The following is an 8,262-nucleotide window of genomic DNA, read 5'->3' on the forward strand; positions in this document are numbered from 1 at the left end:
TAGGTAGTAGCCATAGGCTGTTGAAACCCTATATAATGTGCATGGGCAGTCCTCGGGATTGGAGGCATACCCATATCAAGGTGGTTATTCTTTTGTAGATATTCTTTCGTAGTTGCTTACTGTGTTAAATTCTGAATTTATCTAGTTCATCATTTGTTTGCTATCTTATTTATACTTGTTGAGTTTTTTGGTTGGGGTATGTTTGAATTCTCTAAATTTCTTTTTGAGTTTTTTCTCCAAAGCTTGGTTGGGTATGTTTGAATTCTCTAAACTTCTTTATGTTATATCCGATTGTAGAAAATTCTCCCTTTTTTTCTTTTTTTTTTGGTGTATTTTTATACATCTTATTTATTGTATGTTTTTTATTTCCTCTTACATTTTCAGAGTTCGGACTAATGCACATTTAGTACACACTCAAAGTCAAAATAATTAATAATAATAATAATATTTATAAAAGTAAGAGTTATTGTAGTTAATAAGATATTAGTCATTTATTTGCAATACATTTACCTTCGATATTATTACAAAAGTTTTATTCAATAATAAGAAGATTTGTGTTGTTCAATTAAAAGTTCTAAAACATTTGTGATTAAAAGTAATAGTTTAAAATTGGTACTTATTTTTGGAGTATTCGAGACAACCGTCTTGATGGAAAGTCTAAGCAACTTAGCTCACACACACACTCTCTCTCTCTCTCTCTCTCACCAAGGTGTATGTGAATCTATTCAAGTTGAAAAATCTATATATTAATCGGTAGTTCAAAATTGGATTTTGGCATGTGAATTTTAGATATTCGATATTCAAAATTTATTGGTCTAATTAATTTAATTCACACCGAATAAATCTAATATCTAGGAGATCATGTAAATTGCGTGTTGAAAAGAAGTTTTACATTTTAGAGTTCGAACTAATGCGCATTTAGAACGTACTCAAAGGCAAGGATAGCTACTATACGTAGCTCCTAGGTGCGTGGCCTAGCGGGAAAAAAGTCATGAAGGCTTAAATTCAAAATTTCAGCGAAAATAAAAATTTGCTTATAGTTTGTAGTTAGGTAATCAATTTGAACAATGTCCACTTTTTCTAATATTAAAACAATAATTTATGCTCAACAAAACAATCAAAAAGTTCTCAATAACAATCTGTGTTTATTAAGATACGTGTAAGCTGATCGAACACTAAAGCCTCATTTTTTTGCACTTAATGGAGCTCTGAATCTGAATGATTCAGACTTCAGGCCATTTAGTGCGTTTATTTTTGTATAAATAACATAAATATCAACCCTTTTGGAAGTAATTACACTCTCTCCCATTTTTTTAATTACAATACTCTCTCTCCCTATGAATATACATAGCATAGCAGACATATACATAGCATTGTGTGTATATGTTAGGATTTTTGTAATATGTTTAGGGAGTTGAGATTTTTTTGTAATATTGAAAACATAAGTTGTGTATTTGTGTAATTTTTAGTTTATTTTTCATTAAGATTTTGGCTCTTAATAGGTCTTAATCATCTAGATCTGAAACTAAGTCTTAATAGGTATTCTAGTATTGGATAATATCCATCACCACTCTATCCATAATCATCCGTCACCACCACTAACCACCTCTGCCACCATCGTCGTTGTCAACCACCTAGACACCAACCACCTCCACTATCACAACCATCATTCACAATAATAATTGCTACTAATCACTATTTTCAGCCGCTACCATATCTATCACCTTCGTTATTTTAATTATATCCGTCTCTATCACTACCGTAAATGCCAACGTCAATGCTAACACCACCAACAAACCACCATCATCATATCAACCATTATCGGATAATCCCAACTACTAGCCAACTCATCTATCACAACTAGTGTCACCATTAATTACGACTAACACATCATCAGTATCCACACATTCTTCGGCCACTACCACCACCACCATTGTCACTGGTGTCGCCGCATGTACCACCGCTTCAACCATCATCATCACTATAGTATATCCCTACTAATAATAATCTCCACCATCACAGGTAACAACATCTCGAACTACCATCAACACATCGTCAACCATCATACATTTATTTTAAGGCTATCGCAATCAACACCTTCAACTACTAACATCAACCAACTTCACATCACTACCACCACCACTATCAATCGTCATCATCATAACAATCACTACAATACCAAACATCTCTACCATCACAGCTATCTCCACCAATATTACTAATCACTAACATCAATCATTACCACCATCACCATTACAAACCATCTCCATTATCACTAACAAATATAATTTTTTAATCAAATAATAATTTTATTGTATTAAATCTAATATTTTTCTAATATATAATTATTTTTTATTAAAATTATATTTTTTATTATATATGAAAATAAATAAATATTGCATATTCAGATATTGCAAAACAAATAGTCTTCACCATTCAGTTTTCAGCTCTGTAGCAATATCTTAATCATTCAGATACGCATTCAAATTCAGACGTCTAAATCTATAATATATTAAAAGTGTGAAGGACTTTAAAAATAGTGTTTGAAATTTTTGCCTTTCATTAAAAAATTTTACTTTAGATAAAATCGTCTTTTCACTATGTTTTCTAATATTTAAGAGTTGAAAATTAATTAAATATATTTATGGTAAAATCTTTTTGTAATAACTAGACTTTTTAATGAGGGGTAAATGAGTAATTTAGCCTATTATTATTATTATTAACTAAGAGGATATAAAAAGAGTGGGCCCCACCCACTCCCTTATATCAGTTTCACGACTAAAAGAAATTAGCAGATGAGGAGTAATATATTAGGTCAATTGTCCCCTTAACTGTTGGGAGAAAAGAAAAGTTGAACGTGTTGGGTTATTTTTGGTGGTTTACAGAATATTGTTGTCGTTGTTTGGAGTGATTTTAGCCTTCAGATAATGGTCTCACAAATTCTTCATGGTTGTATATCCGTGTATTACATCGAATCTGTGTAATAAGAGGTGATAATTTCTTTCTACTAATCAGTTGATCATTCAAGATTGGGAATGCTACGGATAGTTATCTGCTACTGAAGTGAAGGGATTAATATTGGTTAATGTTGAATAGGAATTCGGAAAAAATAAAATAAAAAAAAGCAATAACCAGAGTGTATAACATGTACTACGCCAAATTCTTCTGCATAGTTGTTGTTTCAATTGGCTATTGATTAATAGTGATTAATGGGTTTGATTAATAATGAGTAATGGATTTGATTAAGCAGAGTGTGAATTTGTTATTGCTATTGTTTTTTCAATTCTTCTGCATATATTGATTAATGGTAATGAAATTACTGGCCAATATTTTAATATTCCTGTTTTGTAATGATGTGAGATATTAAGGTTTAGCTTTAACCTTGAACAATAAGGATATTGGGATTTGATCACGAATAATATAATTGATAGCGTTATTTAATATTTTTGCATAGATTGAAGCCATTGAAGGTTATTTGGTTGGTGTTCTACGCATAGTGAGGTTGTGGAACTTGTCTTTAGCGAGTTAAGTGAGACTTTAAGTATTGATGCTTGCTTTTGAAATCTTCTTTATAAAAATTATATTTTTCTGCCTAGTCCGTGTGTTGGGACAAGCGTGAACTTGGTAGAATTTGTGGCCTTTGACTAGTTGTGGATATGTATTTTGTGAAGTGTATGGAGAATTACTTAGAGATGAAATGTGAGGTGATTTTGGGGCGTTGAATATATTTTCTTCGCTGTCGTTATAGTCTCTAGGGGTATACATAGTTGCCGCAATATGTTAGGGGCATTACTTATGCTGCCGTAATATGTTAGGGGCTTGTACATGCTGCCGTAGTAGACTTTTGGGACATTATATATACTGTCGTGGACTTGTCGGGTTGCTAGGCTGATCACCTTCACTGTCGTTTATGACAAGTCATGAGAGTTGATTGAGTTGAGGTATAGACTATAGAGGGACTTTTTGGACTTCAGTTGGATCTTATTGAGCACTACTTTATAAGAGATATTGTGCGCATATTATTTATGTATTTTGTTGTGCCTTGTATTTTTCTAACACTTGTTTCAGGGGTATTAAAGTAGCGGGTCGAGGATCTTACTGAGTTATATTTATATATATAGCTCACTCCTTACTTGCATATATGCAGATACGATTGCAGAGGGAGAGACTTGTGACTCGTCTTTGCGTGTGGATTCTGTTGCTACGCTGAGCCTTCGAATTGTTCGTGGAGGCTGTCATCCAGCTTTAGTTATTTTTAGATTATATTTCTTTTTGTTGGGTTTGCATGCCCGAAAGTTGAACTCATGTAACTTTGTTTAGATGCTCCATGGCCTTAGTGTGGGATTTGGGGCTTGAGAGTTATTATCTAAGTATTGTTGTTTTTCTAAACCATATTACTATAACTAGGTGGATAATTACTTTACGTTTGATAATTATTTCGTGCAATTGAAGTTGCACACATTGTTATTTCAGTGTTGGTAGATATTGTGAATGTATGGAAAATTGATTCTCCCAACAAGTGTTGTTAGCGGGAGCCGGTCACGCCCATGCGATTTTTGGGACATGACACTTTCCTTATTAGATCTTTTTTCATTAGTTTAAAATTTTTAAATCAACTAAATTTGATTTTAAGAAGATTTAAAAAGTTTAAGAATAAATATAAAAACGTTAGATAAAATCTCCGCAGTGAATAAAATTATGTCATTTTAAATAACCAAACGTTACACGTGCGGCTAAACTAGTTTTATTAAATAATGTGTATATGTTTCGCTGATGAATTTGGTTTTATTTATATGTCATCGACATAGTTTTTGTACCTACAAGGCTACAACTGTATTTTTACCTTGCAATTGGAGCTTTCCTCTTTTATGCACCCAAGTTTTTGCAAAAAATGAAATCTTTTAGAAACAAAAAAAAATATTGTCAGATAGGCCAAGTTCTTTAATTTCTAAACATTCTTGTTCTTATATTTTTTTGTGTCTTTTAAATGAAATCATAAAGAGATTCACTCAATTTGATCCAAAAAATTTAGTTGATAAATTGAGTATTGGAGCATAAAGATAATGGTAAAGGTTTGTGTATATTGCTTTTCTTAAGATTTTATCTTGGTCTAAACTATATGACAGTTATCTTTTGACGTGTCATTTGGTATTTGATATTTTTATTGAAACTCAACATAATATGAAATTATATCGAAATTTGGAAAAATCCCACATTGGGCATATATAATGTTGTTTTACCACCTTAGAAAATCCTTATACTTTAATTATTTATCTTATCCTTGATGTTATATTTATTTAATATATTTTACGGTATTTTATCTTATATGCACTGCGTGATTTGACTAAGCCTAGTTGAAAGTTCAATTTTAATTAGATGATGATGAGATATATTTGACTGATAATGAGAGTTAAAATCCATATTAAAGAACCTCCTAGGAATGGTTCTTTCACCCGAAATCTCAAGATTCAAACTGTTGCTGGAGAACACACACATTTGAGTTCTGACACTTAGCGTTTTGAAATTCAATTTTTTTAGCTTAAATTTTACCGATGCTATGTCCTGAAGTTCGAACCATACAGTTCAAACATTATGCCTGTGTCAATTGAATTTTTATTTTGACCGAAAAAAAAAGTCAATTGATTTTTTATGGATCAGGAGGCTGACCCGAGCCCAATGCACAGAGTCCAAATTGATGGATAAATGGGTAAATTCAAGCATTGGCCCAAGTTTCTTAAGCTTGGTAAGCAGAATTTGCTGGAATTTTGGCATTTATTCCTTAAAATATGTTTTTAAAAAAGTTATTTATTTGGAAACTAAAAGATCTGCAAATAACATTGTAGAATTTAAACTTTCAAAATCCCTAAGATAATTGAGAGAAATCCACTCTAAATTTCAAGTTCAATTTAAGAAAAGAATCAAAATTATTTGCGGTAGATATATAGTGCCAATTTAGAGTACGCTTGGGATTGCTGTAAGAATCAAAAACGTTTTTATAAAATAACTTTTTAGAAAATTGATTTTTAGAAAACGCAGTTTGTGTTTGACTAATTCATTTGAAAAATGATTTTGATAAACAGATTGTGTTTAGTTAATCTTTTAAAAGTGCTTTTGAAACAAATTACGAAAAATGACATGTATTAACAAACTTTACTAATATGATTATTTTATAGAGAGAAATTATTTTAAATATCTATTATAATATTTTTAATTAATTTATTTATTTTTATTCAATTGAAAAATACATATTATGAATTTTCAATCTATATTTATATACACAAACATAAATATAGATTGAAAATTATGTTTGTGTATATCATCATCATCATCAATTATGTTGTCAATCTTTTTTAACAAAAAACATTGCGTAGTAAAACAATAACAGTATATCAATTATAAAATAAAATAAAGAATTTATAATATAAAAATAAAGAATAAAAATAATTTTTTAAAATATAATTTTTATCAAATTTATTGTCACACCCCTTTTTTCGCTCGAGGAACCGAGTCGAAGGGTTTTTTCAATTAAAGTAACGGTATTGAATAGGGATTATTTTATTAACAGAGTCGCCACTTGGAATTCAGTTATGGTGTTCCAAGTCACCTTATTGAATCCCTAATCAAAAGAGAATGACTCTTTGTTATGGTCTGTGAAAATAGAAAACTGGGTAACGAATTTTGTTGACCGAGAGGAAGTGTTAGGCACCCCTCAAGTCCCGTAGTTCTAGCACGGTCGCTTTCATTGACTATTACCTGACATAAACTATTTTGAATAAATTATGTTTTAAAGCCTTGATTCGCTTATTTTTAATATATTAAAACTTGTCTATTATCTTATATTAAATAAATCATGAAAAATTAGATTTAGAAAAATATTTGTCAAAGTGCATTTATTGCATCCTTGAATTTTTTAAAAATATCATAATGATGCGTATGCCGCATTCTTAATTGAGACAAATATATTAAACAAGCCTAAAACTCATTTAGTATTAAAGGCAATGATTTATCTCTTCTAAACTCGAAACCAAATTTCTTATTCATTTTTATTCTTATTCGTTCTTTTTTTTTTTAAAAATCGCAACGAATTTTGAATTAATCTGCAACTCGCCTCACTCCCTCACAAATGAATTTTTCCTCTTTTTTCTATTGTCGGTTATTGCCTCACAATTTTTATCTACTTAAATTCTTTACGAAATTCCTACTGCTGACAAATACTACGGTACAGTGGACTAGCAGAAAAAAAAAATACAATAAATACCCCATAAATTAAAAAACTAAATAAATAAACTAGAACCTAACAAAATACAAGTAAAAACCTTCATTTCATGAAATAATCAATGAATAAATGTAGCAATAAGCTATTATTATTTTTATTTCTTTTCTTTTTTAAAAAAAATGTAGAAGAGCGAATAATAATAAAATTTAAACACTTGACAAATAAATTATCTTTAATTTACTCTTCAACAAGTTATCATAGCGATAAAACATAAGTTAATGTTTTTCCACGTTCCAAGTATTATATTTTAAAATCCTAAAAGAAATTAAAATAAAAAAAATGGATTTGGTCAAAAAGAATACTTTATTTACTAGCCTATTTTGGTTGTACTATCATTATTATCTAATTTTTAGAAAGAAACTAGTCATAAAAGAACTGTAGTATTTTTTATATCTTAGTGATATTAACACCTTTCTATCTGACTGTGTAATAACTTTCTAATCAAAATGCTGGACATATAAATTCAAGTACATAAATATTCAAAGAAGAATAAAATATAGGTATTACGAAACAAAACAAACATTTAAAATATAAACTTCAAAACTGCAGTAGCAAAAAGAAAAGAAAGAAAAAAAATAAATTGGAACATAACTTATACAATTTAAGCAATGGTGGCCGATGGAGTCTATTACTGCTTTCTCTTCTTTCTCTTACTTTTGTGTGTGCACGTGCATCGTTATTGTGTGCATGAATAATACATTTTAACTCTTTTTTTTTTCTTTTTCATACATGCATGCATGAGTCTTAAGTTATAGTTTGTAATACAATTACACACATAAAAATATTATGATAAATAAATGCATAATCATGTCCAAAGCCTCACATTTAAATAATTAAATTTACATGCTAAATAATACATGAAGACATTTAAATAATTTCATTCATATTTTGATTTACGATAAAACTTATAAAATAATAGTACAAGATGGGATAAAAACCTATATAATAATCAAGTATTGAAATAAGAACATCGTCACCAGAAACTC

This window comes from Capsicum annuum, chromosome 2 (genome assembly GCF_002878395.1).
Source record: "Capsicum annuum cultivar UCD-10X-F1 chromosome 2, UCD10Xv1.1, whole genome shotgun sequence".
In the NCBI taxonomy this organism is placed as follows: domain Eukaryota; kingdom Viridiplantae; phylum Streptophyta; class Magnoliopsida; order Solanales; family Solanaceae; genus Capsicum; species Capsicum annuum.